Source organism: Procambarus clarkii, chromosome 75, assembly GCF_040958095.1.
Source record: "Procambarus clarkii isolate CNS0578487 chromosome 75, FALCON_Pclarkii_2.0, whole genome shotgun sequence".
Taxonomy (NCBI): Eukaryota; Metazoa; Arthropoda; class Malacostraca; order Decapoda; family Cambaridae; genus Procambarus; species Procambarus clarkii.
The window spans coordinates 1006752-1022321 of NC_091224.1; positions in this window are offsets into that span (position 1 = coordinate 1006752).

Sequence of the window (15570 nt, forward strand, 5' to 3'; positions counted from 1 at the left end):
AGACACAGTGTTTCTGACACACTAGACACAGGGTTTCTGACACACTAGACACAGTGTTTCTGACACACTAGACACAGGGTTTCTGACACACTAGACACAGTGTTTCTGACACACTAGACAGTGTTTCTGACACACTAGACAGTGTTTCTGACACACTAGACACAATATTAACCTAACATTTGTCCCAGAAATAGTGTCAGAAACACAACATAATCTAAGCCACAGTAAATAATTATTTGGATAAAATTGTCAACATTAATCTGGTTCGCACACCCTCCGTCACTATGTGATGGAGTGCGAAAAGATACGTGAATTCAGAGACAATTATATAACAAATGTTCAAGATATATTTAAATATTTAATTCAAAATTATCTGCTACCAGAAATGATAGCCAAATATACCTAGTTATCTATCTGTAGGTAATAACTAAGTGATTGTAACCTATCCACCGCTGCCCACTGGATGGAGGGCGGTGTGCAGGATACACATATCAATTGTGACACTAGCTCTCCACATATGTCAGTTGCTATATTTAGAAACTGTACTTGTGGTTGGTCTCGAGCCCATTATTGATGTGATCATGTGCATTGAATTGTGTAACTAGCTCTTCAAGATTGTAACTTGCTTAGCTAAATGAATTGTGGGGTTCAGTCCCTGAGCCTATTATGTGCCTCTGTAACCCTCTCCACTACCGTCTAATAGATGGGTATGGGGTGCATAATAAGTGCACTAAAGTAAACAAATAATATGAGTTATATTTAGGTCACTAAACTTAAAAAAATGGCTGGAACAAATATCTGGGCAGAAATACTTAGGACATTTAGGTCAAATAATGTTTATATTATGAGTTGCTTTCATTTTTGAAGAACAAACTACATTACTTAAACAGGAAATGCCGAGCCAGACGAGTTTTTTTAGAAATATTTGAAGATTACTAACATAAGCAACATACTATGAACACTACACGAGAAAATACAAATGTTCACACTGTTCTCCAATCTGGAGACACCAACACACAACACGGATAGAAGGAGCCAGGTCGGGAAGGAGGTTACAAAGATCTCACATTTAGCATAACAGGAAAGTTATAATGTGAGAGAAAGCCTTTAGAGTTCCAGGTTTTCAAAACAGCTTATTTTGAAAGGTTGAGGAGACTGTGTGGATGGGTAGATTGGAGGATCTGGACATGGACGGAGGACGTCCATGAGAGATAACATTACTGGACATTCGAATATAATTAAACATTAACGAATTTAAAAACTTTCTGAGAAAAACTTAATTAAGAAAACTTTTTTAATGCCCGGGGGACGAATTATACCAAATACATTAATTAGGCAGAATAATAATGTCCAAAATTTGTTATATTTTGGACTTATGAACTTTAACTGAAAAATGCTGTATACAAATTTAGGAATAATAAAGGTTATCTTGAGCAGCAATTTGTCAAAAATAGCCAATACAAAACTACAAAAACGCTAAACTAAATTATGAAATGCGCACTGTATAGCACTGCAAGCAAAGATGACTTGTTCTTCCTCATATATTAAACAAAGATAATGGACATGACTCGACCATTGAACATGACACATATCAGCTAACTTATAAGAAAGAAATTAAATGGCATTCTAAATCAGTATTTTGTTTCTGTTTACTAATGAAGAACTTTAATACATGCCAGCTGACATAATATAATCACAAGCAAGTACCAGGCCTGGGAGACTATGTAGCTTTCTGCCAAACATATCTACGTGGGTGGGAAAAATGACAAGTTGACTAATTTAATTTAGGCCTCTCCAACCAGCCTATGTCGTCCCATACCCCGGACCAATCCCCCTGCATGGAGGGTGAGGCTTGCCACAAGCATCTGCATTCTAACCTTAGACATTGAATTAAATTAATATTGTTATATTAAGAACATGAATTACTGACTTAGTTATGTTAGGTTAGATTATATGTCTACTTTAGTTTTAACTAAAACAAATACAATCATATATAATATAATGGAAAGCTTTATCGATCTATAAAAACAAAATTAGAAAAATATAGAGATTTAGGAAAACTTGGCTTGTTAGGCAAATCGGGCATTGCATACTAGGCCTAGTAGTGCGTCTGTCTATTAGGACCAACACATACATATAAATCATGATAAGAATAGAACAAAAGTTTAGTTCGTTCGCCTAGCCCTGTAGAGGAGAGATGGAACTTTCACATATGACAAGAAATGAGTGAAATACTGAGGCAACAGCCCGATTCCGTCCTCAGTGAGCCCTTAAACACACTGAAAATTGATAACCTAAACGAATTCTTCACGAACGTGATACCAACATCAAATCGTCTATCAGATGTCCCCCTAACTACACTTGATGTTGAAGTAGTCATAGACAGTATGCCTATGCACTCTGCACCAGGTCCTGAGTCCTGGAACTCCATGTTAATCAAGAACTGTGAAAAAACCACTATCGCAGACCCTAAGCATTTTGTGGAGACGAAGCCTAGATCCTGGTGTCATCCCTGACATACTAAAAACAGCAGAAATATCACCACACCGTAAAGGAGGGAATAAAGCAGAGGCAAAAAACTACAGATCGATGGCATTAATATCACGCATAAAAATCTTTGAAAGAGTGATAAGAAATAAGATCACAAAACACATGGACTCACAGCATCTCCATAACCCTGGACAACATGGTTTCAGACCCTGGCGCTCTTGCCTGTCACAGTTGCTGGACCAATATGACATGGCACTAGATGCCATGGAAGACAAGCAAATCACTAATGTAATTTACACAGATTTGGTAAAAGCCTTTGACAAATGTGACCATGGTGTTAGTGCTCACAAAATGCCTTCAAAATGAATCAAAGAAAAACAAGGAAAATGGATCTACAATTCCCTAACAAACAAAACCTAATGTGTAATAGTCAGCAAGGTACAATCCGGTCCATCAACCGTGAAGAAGTCAGTCCCTTAGGGTTCTGTGCTTGCTCCAGTACTCTTAATCATTCCTATATCAGACATAGACAAGGACTCAAACTATAGCACTGTATCACGAGAGGGAACTAAGGTGGGTAACAAGAACTGGAGCTCGGTAATTGTTTGGATCTTGATTACTGTGTCTAAAATACAGTGGGTTTAAATTTCAGGGAAAATGATTTGGTATTAACGAAGATACGCGAGGGAAGAAAGGTGGAGGACAATAGCTAGAGTTCGATAATTGTTTGGATCTTATTTATTATGTCTGAAATTCAGAGATTTTAAGTTTCATTGAAAATGGTCTAATACTAAAGAAATTGTACAAATAAACTAGGGTTGGGGACAAGAGCTGGAGCTTGGTAACTGCTTTAATTTGATTTACTACCTTTGAAATATGACTGTTTAAAATTTCAGGGAAAATGATTTGTTACTACGAAGATATGAGAGGAGGTTAAGGTGGGGCCTAGGAACTGGAGCTCGGTAACTGACTTGATCTTATTTACTGTGTGCGAAATAAACGGGGTTTTAAATTTCAGGGAAAGTGGTCTGTTAATAAGGAAGTTATACCAGTGAACTAAGGTGGGGGACAGGAGCTGGAGCTCAGTAATTGACTTGATCTTATTTACTGTGTGCGAAATAGAGGGGTTTAAATTTCAGGAAAATTGATGGGTTATTAACGATGATACAAGAGAGAACTAAGGCTGAGGACCAGAGCTGGAGCTCGGTAACTAAATTGTGGTATTGTGCTACGTCTGAAATACTGTGGGTTTAAATTTCAGGGAAATTGCTTTGTTAGTATTGTATCTACGGTAAGGGAATAATAAAGACTAAATTATTGTATTTTACTACGTTTGGAATACATCGGTTATATTTCAGGGAAATTTATATATGACCTAATCAGAATGAGGGAGGCCCCTGAACGAGCATACTAACTCGTAATGTGCCCCTGAACGAGCATACTAACTCTTAATGTGCCCCTGAATGAGCATACTAACTCTTAATGTGCCCCTGACCGAGCATACTAACTCTTAATGTGCCCTTGAACGAGCATACTAACTCGCAATGTTCCCCCTGACCGAGTATACTAACTCGTAATGTGCCCCTGAACGAGCATACTAACCCTTAATGTGCCCCTGAACAAGCACACTAACTCGTAATGTGCCCCTGAACAAGCATACTAACTCGTAATGTGCCCCTGAACAAGCATACTAACTCGTAATGTGCCCCTGAACGAGCATACTAACCCTTAATGTGCCTCTGAACAAGCATACTAACTCGTAATGTGCCCCTGAACGAGCATACTAACTCTTAATGTGCCCCTGAACGAGAATATTGGCTGTCGTATTATTAGCTATTGTTTAGCAAATACTGGGATTAAAATACTGTAATATACTACTGTAAACCAAAATTAGATGACTAAAAAAAATATAAATAAATACGTTTTATTAATGCATATTGAATATATATAAATTATTATGCGGGCAATGACTGGCGGACCGCTTGCATGTAGTCCAATGGTGAGGTGTCGCCTCGGGACAGGTAGCCGGCGGCAGCTTAGGTATTGAGGGTCTCAGGCCTGGGGCAACTAAAGTATCAAAGGTCATATTGAGTTATCTCGGAGGGTTTGTGTCAAACTGATCTGATGACTCGTTTAATGTAAAGAAACTAACATTACGAGGTCAAACATATCAATAGTTGTACGGGAATAGGAATGATGAAAGAGAGGGGTCAGGGGGTAAGGTTGACACAGGTAGAGCGGCTGACCTGATATTAGTATGGGGTAGGCTGGGGGTGGGGCGTCTGGCAGGGGGGCGGGGGGGCGTCTGGCAGGGGGGCTGGGCGGGGGCGTCTGGCAGGGGGGCTGGGCGGGGGCGTCTGGCAGGGGGGGCGGAGGGGGGCTGGGCGGGGGCGTCTGGCAGGGGGGCTGGGCGGGGGCGTCTGGCAGGGGGGCTGGGTGGGGGCGTCTGGCAGGGGGGCTGGGCGGGGGCGTCTGGCAGGGGGGGCGGAGGGGGGGCGTCTGGCAGGGGGGGCGGAGGGGGGCTGGGCGGGGGCGTCTGGCAGGGGGGCTGGGCGGGGGCGTCTGGCAGGGGGGCGGGGGTAGGCTGGGCGGGTCTTCTGGCAGGGGGACGGAGGGGGCCTGGGTGGGCCCTGGCAGGGGGGCGGAGGGGGCTGGTGGGGGCGTCTGGCAGGGGGGCGGAGGGGGGCTGGGGGGAGCGTCTGGCAGGGGAGCGGGGGTAGGCTGGGCGGGGGCGGAGGGGGGCTGGGAGGTCGGAGCAGGTGACGCGGGGTGGGGGGGGCGGAGGGGGGCTGGGAGGTCGGAGCAGGTGACGCGGGGGTGGGGGGGGGGGCGGCCAGGTAATTAACGACATCTGATGTAGACGGATAATGCTACATTTTTAGTTACTTACAGAGCCGGTCCTGAGCCGGTCGGCCGAGCGGACAGCACGCTGGACTTGTGATCCTGTGGTCCTGGGTTCGATCCCAGGCGCCGGCGAGAAACATTGGGCAGAGTTTCTTTCACCCTATGCCCCTGTTACCTAGCAGTAAAATAGGTACCTGGGTGTTAGTCAGCAGTCACGGGCTGCTTCCTGGGGGGTGGAGGCCTGGTCGAGGACCGGGCCGCGGGGACACTAAAAAGCCCCGAAATCATCTCAAGATAACCTCACGATCTCAAGATAGAGACATATACTAGTTTCTAGGTAAGATTTCTACTTAAAAGTATACAGTCTAAAATATCTGTTTATGAACGTAGAGTTTATTCTAGGTAAAATGGGAGCGGACTTAAATTTAAATTTTGCCCCGAGGGGGCGAGTTTATTGAACAGCGCCACTCATCCTGTGAGTGGACACACCGCCATAGTTACAGTATTGGGCAGCGCCACTCATCCTGTGAGTGGACACACCGCCATAGTTACAGTATTGGGCAGCGCCACTTATCCTGTGAGTGGACACACCGCCATAGTTACAGTATTGGGCAGCGCCACTTATCCTGTGAGTGGACACACCGCCATAGTTACAGTATTGGGCAGCGCCACTTATCCTGTGAGTGGACACACCGCCATAGTTACAGTATTGGGCAGCGCCACTTATCCTGTGAGTGGACACACCGCCATAGTGACAGTATTGGGCAGCGTCACTCATCCTGTGAGTGGACACACCGCCATAGTTACAGTATTGGGCAGCGTCACTCATCCTGTGAGTGGACACACCGCCATAGTTACAGTATTGGGCAGCGCCACTTATCCTGTGAGTGGACACACCGCCATAGTGACAGTATTGGGCAGCGCCACTCATCCTGTGAGTGGACACACCGCCATAGTTACAGTATTGGGCAGCGTCACTCATCCTGTGAGTGGACACACCGCCATAGTTACAGTATTGGGCAGCGCCACTCATCCTGTGAGTGGACACACCGCCATAGTTACAGTATTGGGCAGCGACACTCATCCTGTGAGTGGACACACCGCCATAGTTACAGTATTGGGCAGCGCCACTCATCCTGTGAGTGGACACACCGCCATAGTTACAGTATTGGGCAGCGCCACTCATCCTGTGAGTGGACATACCGCCATAGTGACAGTATTGGGCAGCGCCACTCATCCTGTGAGTGGACACACCGCCATAGTTACAGTATTGGGCAGCGTCACTCATCCTGTGAGTGGACACACCGCCATAGTTACAGTATTGGGCAGCGCCACTCATCCTGTGAGTGGACACACCGCCATAGTTACAGTATTGGGCAGCGCCACTCATCCTGTGAGTGGACACACCGCCATAGTGACAGTATTGGGCAGCGCCACTCATCCTGTGAGTGGACACACCGCCATAGTTACAGTATTGGGCAGCGCCACTCATCCTGTGAGTGGACACACCGCCATAGTTACAGTATTGGGCAGCGACACTCATCCTGTGAGTGGACACACCGCCATAGTGACAGTATTGGGCAGCGTCACTCATCCTGTGAGTGGACACACCGCCATAGTGACAGTATTGGGCAGCGCCACTCATCCTGTGAGTGGACACACCGCCATAGTTACAGTATTGGGCAGCGCCACTCATCCTGTGAGTGGACATACCGCCATAGTGACAGTATTGGGCAGCGCCACTCATCCTGTGAGTGGACACACCGCCATAGTTACAGTATTGGGCAGCGCCACTCATCCTGTGAGTGGACACACCGCCATAGTGACAGTATTGGGCAGCGTCACTCATCCTGTGAGTGGACACACCGCCATAGTTACAGTATTGGGCAGCGCCACTCATCCTGTGAGTGGACATACCGCCATAGTGACAGTATTGGGCAGCGCCACTCATCCTGTGAGTGGACACACCGCCATAGTTACAGTATTGGGCAGCGCCACTCATCCTGTGAGTGGACACACCGCCATAGTTACAGTATTGGGCAGCGCCACTCATCCTGTGAGTGGACACACCGCCATAGTGACAGTATTGGGCAGCGCCACTCATCCTGTGAGTGGACACACCGCCATAGTTATAGTATTGGGCAGCGCCACTTATCCTGTGAGTGGACATACCGCCATAGTGACAGTATTGGGCAGCGCCACTCATCCTGTGAGTGGACACACCGCCATAGTTACAGTATTGGGCAGCGCCACTCATCCTGTGAGTGGACACACCGCCATAGTTACAGTATTGGGCAGCGCCACTTATCCTGTGAGTGGACATACCGCCATAGTGACAGTATTGGGCAGCGCCACTCATCCTGTGAGTGGACACACCGCCATAGTTACAGTATTGGGCAGCGCCACTTATCCTGTGAGTGGACATACCGCCATAGTGACAGTATTGGGCAGCGCCACTCATCCTGTGAGTGGACACACCGCCGTAGTGACAGTATTGGGCAGCGCCACTCATCCTGTGAGTGGACACACCGCCATAGTGACAGTATTGGGCAGCGCCACTCATTCTGTGAGTGGACACACCGCCATAGTTACAGTATTGGGCAGCGCCACTCATCCTGTGAGTGGACACACCGCCATAGCAGCATGTACAACACTCCCCAATAGGAAGAAAACCCGCTGGGTTGTTCATCCTGTCACTTGTACCCAGACACAGCTGGGACTTGCTTAACTGTCTCAAGTGAACAGCTCCTCAAACAAGAAGATTAACATCTATCAACCCTTAAAAGCTTACGTTATCTTGCGGGTGCAAAATGGGGGAATCTTTTAAGAACATTATCAATATTTGACAAATAGTGTTTCCTAACTTAACAATGTGGGGTTTATTATTCTACACATAGTTCTGATGTCTCTCAGGTGTTCACATTGACGTAGATAGTGGTCAAGGCGGTGTCCATCACTCTCACCATTGACGTAGATAGTTGTCAAGGCGGTGTCTCAGGTGTTCACATTGACGTAGATAGTTGTCAAGGCGGTGTCTCAGGTGTTCACATTGACGTAGATAGTTGTCAAGGCGGTGTCCGTCACTCTCACCATTGACGTAGATAGTTGTCAAGGCGGTGTCTCAGGTGTTCACATTGACGTAGATAGTGGTCAAGGCGGTGTCTCAGGTGTTCACATTGACGTAGATAGTGGTCAAGGCGGTGTCTCAGGTGTTCACATTGACGTAGATAGTGGTCAAGGCGGTGTCTCAGGTGTTCACATTGACGTAGATAGTGGTCAAGGCGGTGTCTCAGGTGTTCACATTGACGTAGATAGTTGTCAAGGCGGTGTCTCAGGTGTTCACATTGACGTAGATAGTGGTCAAGGCGGTGTCTCAGGTGTTCACATTGACGTAGATAGTGGTCAAGGCGGTGTCTCAGGTGTTCACATTGACGTAGATAGTGGTCAAGGTGGTGTCCGTCACTCTCACCATTGACGTAGATAGCGGTCAAGGCGGTGTCCGTCACTCTCACCATTGACGTAGATAGTTGTCAAGGCGGTGTCTCAGGTGTTCACATTGACGTAGATAGCGGTCAAGGCGGTGTCCGTCACTCTCACCATTGACGTAGATAGTTGTCAAGGCGGTGTCCATCACTCTCACCATTGACGTAGATAGCGGTCAAGGCGGTGTCCGTCACTCTCACCATTGACGTAGATAGTTGTCAAGGCGGTGTCCATCACTCTCACCATTGACGTAGATAGCGGTCAAGGCGGTGTCCGTCACTCTCACCATTGACGTAGATAGTGGTCAAGGCGGTGTCCGTCACTCTCACCATTGACGTAGATAGTGGTCAAGGCGGTGTCTCAGGTGTTCACATTGACGTAGATAGTGGTCAAGGCGGTGTCTCAGGTGTTCACATTGACGTAGATAGTGGTCAAGGCGGTGTCTCAGGTGTTCACATTGACGTAGATAGTGGTCAAGGCGGTGTCCGTCACTTTCACCATTGACGTAGATAGTGGTCAAGGTGGTGTCCATCACTCTCACCATTGACGTAGATAGCGGTCAAGGCGGTGTCCGTCACTCTCACCATTGACGTAGATAGTGGTCAAGGCGGTGTCCGTCACTCTCACCATTGACGTAGATAGTGGTCAAGGCGGTGTCCGTCACTCTCACCATTGACGTAGATAGTTGTCAAGGCGGTGTCCATCACTCTCACCATTGACGTAGATAGTGGTCAAGGCGGTGTCCATCACTCTCACCATTGACGTAGATAGTTGTCAAGGCGGTGTCCGTCACTCTCACCATTGACGTAGATAGTTGTCAAGGCGGTGTCCATCACTCTCACCATTGACGTAGATAGTGGTCAAGGCGGTGTCCATCACTCTCACCATTGACGTAGATAGTTGTCAAGGCGGTGTCCGTCACTCTCACCATTGACGTAGATAGTTGTCAAGGCGGTGTCCATCACTCTCACCATTGACGTAGATAGTGGTCAAGGCGGTGTCCGTCACTCTCACCATTGACGTAGATAGTTGTCAAGGCGGTGTTCGTCACTCTCACCATTGACGTAGATAGCGGTCAAGGCGGTGTCCGTCACTCTCACCATTGACGTAGATAGTGGTCAACGCGGTGTCCGTCACTCCCACCATTGACGTAGATAGTTGTCAAGGCGGTGTTCGTCACTCTCACCATTGACGTAGATAGTGGTCACCGCGGTGTCCGTCACTCCCACCATTGACGTAGATAGTTGTCAAGGCGGTGTTCGTCACTCTCACCATTGACGTAGATAGTGGTCAAGGCGGTGTCCGTCACTCTCACCATTGACGTAGATAGTGGTCAAGGCGGTGTCCATCACTCTCACCATTGACGTAGATAGTGGTCAAGGCGGTGTCCGTCACTCTCACCATTGACGTAGATAGTGGTCAAGGCGGTGTCCGTCACTCTCACCACACATTTTGCCCCGGACTTTTTATAACATTTTCTTAAACTTGTAAAATCTCTGAAATTATTTTTCACAGTGAACCCGACGGCATAAACGTCCCGTCTAAACACTTATAAGGTCACCTGACGCCGTGTGGACGACTGGGAGACATGTCCCCGGGACCCCTGTGACCCATGGACGACTTTTGTCCTGTGACACATGGACGACTTTTGTCCTGTGACACATGGACGACTGTTGACCTGTGACACTTGGACGACTTTTGATCTGTGACACATGGACGACTTTTGACCTGTGACACATGGACGACTTTTGTCCTGTGACACATGGACGACTTTTGTCCTGTGACACATGGACGACTGTTGACCTGTGACACATGGACGACTGTTGACCTGTGACACATGGACGACTTTTGATCTGTGACACATGGACGACTTTTGACCTGTGACACATGGACGACTTTTGACCTGTGACACATGGACGACTTTTGTCCTGTGACACATGGATGACTTTTGTCCTGCGACACATGGACGACTTTTGACCTGTGTCACATGGACGACTTTTGTCCTGTGACACATGGACGACTGTTGACCTGTGACACATGGATGACTTTTGTCCTGCGACACATGGACGACTTTTGTCCTGCGACACATGGACGACTTTTGACCTGTGTCACATGGACGACTTTTGTCCTGTGACACATGGACGACTGTTGACCTGTGACACATGGATGACTTTTGTCCTGCGACACATGGACGACTTTTGACCTGTGTCACATGGACGACTTTTGTCCTGTGACACATGGACGACTGTTGACCTGTGACACATGGACGACTTTTGACCTGTGACACATGGACGACTTTTGTCCTGTGACACATGGACGACTTTTGTCCTGGTGTTGTAATCCACAAGTTAGTAGGAATTATTAGCTAGAGGATCATTACTACAACACTTAACGAATGATGATTGAAAGTACATGTAAGTAGACAGACTATGGATCACATATCTAAGAAAGGTCAATGGATTAAGACCGAAGCTGTTTAGCCAAATTAATAATTCCTGGAAAGAGGAATTATTCTTCGTCAGGCTTCTAGGATCAAGGTTACCGCTCTAGGGATAAGGTTAATCGGATTATACCTTCCTTGAGAGGAGTGGTGAAATGATTGAGGCCATGGATGGCTGGAGGCAGTCTGATTGTGGGAGTGGAACTGGGAAGTCCTCCGCATCTCCGGTTGTGGCAGCAGCGAAGTGTAGCAGACAGCTATGCGAGAGCCTGTTGTGATCTTAGTGACCAAGTTAAGTCTGCAGTATGTGAGTATTGAATGTAAGACTAACCGGGTGTGGAGCGTTGTAGTAATCATTCCGTATTAGGGACTTAGGCGGAAGTTACGAGTGTGGGTGGTGACCGCGGAGGTCAAGTGGTCTATGGGTATTGGAAGTGTATTGACCTAATAGAGTATGTTAATTAATATAGTATTATTTGTCAGAGTCATAATGACTTTGTAATTAAATGACAAAACCCGACGGCCTTTAAATACCTTCCGTATGTTCATTCATTGTGTTCCAGTACAAACCTAGTGGTACGCCTCAAGGGTCTGGTGTGTGGAGGAGTACACGGTGGTAGTAACGGTTGCTGAGGCAAGGTGTTATGTGTTGTGTAATCGCTGTGTTCGGAATGAACCGGGGTTCAGCGTCACGACATATTTGGTGGCAGCGCAAACAGGTTTTGGAACACTGTGCGAGATGAAGGAAGTGTGGTTCTGGTTTAGTTGGTGAGGGAATGTTCGGGAAATGGTAGACGTCGGGTTGTGGTGAGAACGGGGGTTACTAGACGGACGAAAGAAGGGTCAGGTGAGACCAGGTCAGAGGAGTTAGTTAATTAAAGGGACTAGGCCATTGTGGGGCACATGTGGGGTTTATTTCTTTCTTTCCAGATTCCCGCAACGAGAGACGGCTAAGATGCAAGTTTGGACCACTGAAGCATCGGGATCCAAAACAAGTGCAGTGTTCGTAGTGTGGATTATACAGCGTGGCGAGGTAAACTAGCGCGGGTGAACGTGGGCCAGCGTGGGCCATGTGCGGGCCAAGCGATGGGTGGGCCAAGCGAGCCGCACCTTGGAGCTTGTTTTATATTGTTGGTAAGGCGGAAATAGTGAGAAACCGTTGCTAAGGTGAAATTAATCGTGAAAACTACGTAATTTAAAGTTAATTAAATTTCACGTAAAGTGTAAACCTAATATTTTAAAGATAATTAAATATTACGTAAAGATTCGAGCGATTTCAGGCGTTACATCGAACAGAAAATAGGCGAAGTGAATTGTGAACTTCTAGGCATAGCGAGCGACGCGTAATTTGACGTCTGGGGTTCGATGTCTCGTGTACCGTGGAGAGGTCCATGGAGATTTTTAGTGGGTGCAGGTAGCATTATGGAGAGTGTTACCTTGGCGTGTCCCGTTGGTGGGGGTGTGTGGCGCCGGGAGTGTAGTGCATGGTTGTGGATTGGCGTTTGTACGCCGGGGTGTGTAGTGTAATGCACGTGTAGTGGCTTATTAGACGCCAGCGTAATGCATAGTAATTACCGTAGTGTAATGTGCATGTTTTGACTGTTGATATTATGGATGTAGTATAGTGCATGACATTGTTGGCATTGTACCGCCAAGGTGTAGCATGAGTAGCATAACTAGTTGTTGTAACACTGGGTGTATTGTAGACATTAACGTTGAAGTCTGTTAACGCTGGTGGTAGTGTGTGGCGGGTGGCCACTACACAAGATATTATACCTGACGACTGTGGGTCAGGTAATTAACGGATTACCAGAGAAAAGGGACAGTGTGTGTTGCGTTTGGTGATGTCTCGTGGTGTTTTGATGCGCTCTGGCGCAAGGCATATGCCTGTGGTGGTGATGGTGTTGAGGGCGTTGGAGACGCCGTGTGTTGTGTTGATGGCGTTGGGGACGCCGTGTGTTGTGTTGATGGCGTTGGGGACGCCGTGTGTTGTGTTGATGGCGTTGGGGACGCCGTGTGTTGTGTTGATGGCGTTGGGGACGCCAGGTGTTGTGTTGATGGCGTTGGGGACGCCGGGTGTTGTGTTGATGGCGTTGGGGACGCCGTGTGTTGTGTTGATGGCGTTGGGGACGCCGGGTGTTGTGTTGAGGGCGTTGGAGACGCCGGGTGTTGTGTTGAGGGCGTTGGGGACGCCGTGTGTTGTGTTGAGGGCGTTGGGGACGCCGTGTGTTGTGTTGAGGGCGTTGGGGACGCCGTGTGTTGTGTTGAGGGCGTTGGGGACGCCGTGTGTTGTGTGAGGGCGTTGGGGACGCCGTGTGTTGTGTTGAGGGCGTTGGGGACGCCGTGTGTTGTGTTGAGGGCGTTGGGGACGCCGTGTGTTGTGTTGAGGGCGTTGGGGACGCCGTGTGTTGTGTTAAGGGCGTTGGGGGACGCCGTGTGTTGTGTTGAGGGCGTTGGGGACGCCGTGTGTTGTGTTGAGGGCGTTGGGGACGCCGGGTGTTGTGTTGAGGGCGTTGGGGACGCCGTGTGTTGTGTTGAGGGCGTTGGGGACGCCATTGGGTGGTGTAGTGTAGTGGCGTTTGGACGCCTGGTATGGAGTGTGGTGTTGTGGAGTATATGGTGGCGCAGGGGCGCCAGGTAGTGGTCGGTAAGGTGAGTATTGGCGTAGCAAGGTCGGTGCGTTAGGACGCAGGAAGTGGTTGTGGGGATGTGTGGCGTTATATTGAGGTCATCAGTGGTTGGGATGACCAGAGGTAATGGTGTGTCGGAGTGGGTAAGTCTTATGGATAAGATGAAATGTGGATAATTGCCGAGTTGGTGGCTGCACTAGGCGAGCCAAGTCGATATATCTAGCAACACTCATAAAAGACTAATAAAAATTCATTATTCTCATTAAAATTTTCATTAATTGTGTCGGAGTGGGTAAGTCTTAGGGATAAGATTACAATGTAGAATTTCAAAATTTCAGGTGTTGGTGGTTGCAGTGGACAAGCGAAGTAGATATACTAATTTCTTATTAAGTTGTTAAAGGAATCTCGCTAGAGGCGAGCCAGTGGCAGTATGATGTTTTAGTGACATAAGTGTGAAATTATTTTAATGAGGTATTTATTGTGATAATGTATGTGTATGTATATACTGTATATTACCTCATCGGCACCATTACTGAGTGTTAGGCTTGAGAAGGTCCCCCGGGATCATGTCACAGAGCTTCAGGTAGAGTAGAAGGGAAGCTATGAGGCTACACTCAGTAATTCTAGAGAAAAAAAAAAGGGGGAGGAAGTGAAGCCAACGTGACGTTATAGGCGAAATTCGCCCCCTGACATCAAAGCAGGGATAAGGGCCAGCTGCAATGGTTTTGCAGCTGCGCTCAGGCTATATACGGGGAGAGAGTAAGGAGCCGAGGGGGTTACGTGATAATGGGATTGAGCCAGGGGGCTCCGAGGGAATATTTTGCAGGTACAGCGGTCGGGAAGGTGTGAATACAGGTGGACACACTCTGGGCGGATGGGCCTAGACCAGAGAGCTGTGAGGGATCTACAGCGTTCTGGGATTGGTGCCCTGGAACGAGACGTCAGCACAGACCCAAGGGAACATGACCCTGGGGTAGGAATCTCCGTTGCTCTGGAGACCAGGATCACGTTAGCTCAGAGCAACGATGGGACATTGACAACATTCACCAGGCTGGACAGCCTGGGTTTTGTCTGGGTCATGGAGGATCTATGACCTAGCAACCATGGGACACGAAGACAAGAGAAGTGATGCTGCCAATTGTGGAGGAGGCCAGTGAAACATTGTGTGATTATTGTAAGCCCTTATGTCAACAGTACAGGGCAAGATGTTAAATTGTAATTAACTTATTACTAAGGATGAAGAACCTTAGATATATATGTGTTGTGTATATATTAATGACTAGTGTCATTTCTGTTTAAGTGCCAGCATTCTGGTCCATGTAATTTTATGGTTATGTTTGTATGTAATTATATGTCAGCAGTTTAGGTATATGTGCATTGTTGGAGATGGGAAAAATTATTACAGACTAATTTACCTGTGCTATGATGTGAATATAATGTATATGTTGGAGAAGTGTTGTGAGTCATGTCGGGGAAAATTTTAATTTATTTCATCGTGTGTATGATGAACTTATTGGATGATTTTTTAGTTGTACACATATGGTGGGTGCATCCTCCAGGTCCTTGCACTAATGGAACCATTGCAATGATGCATATGGGGACATATGCGTGTTTAAGGAGGGGAGTGGTGTTGTAATCCACAAGTTAGTAGGAATTATTAGCTAGAGGATCATTACTACAACA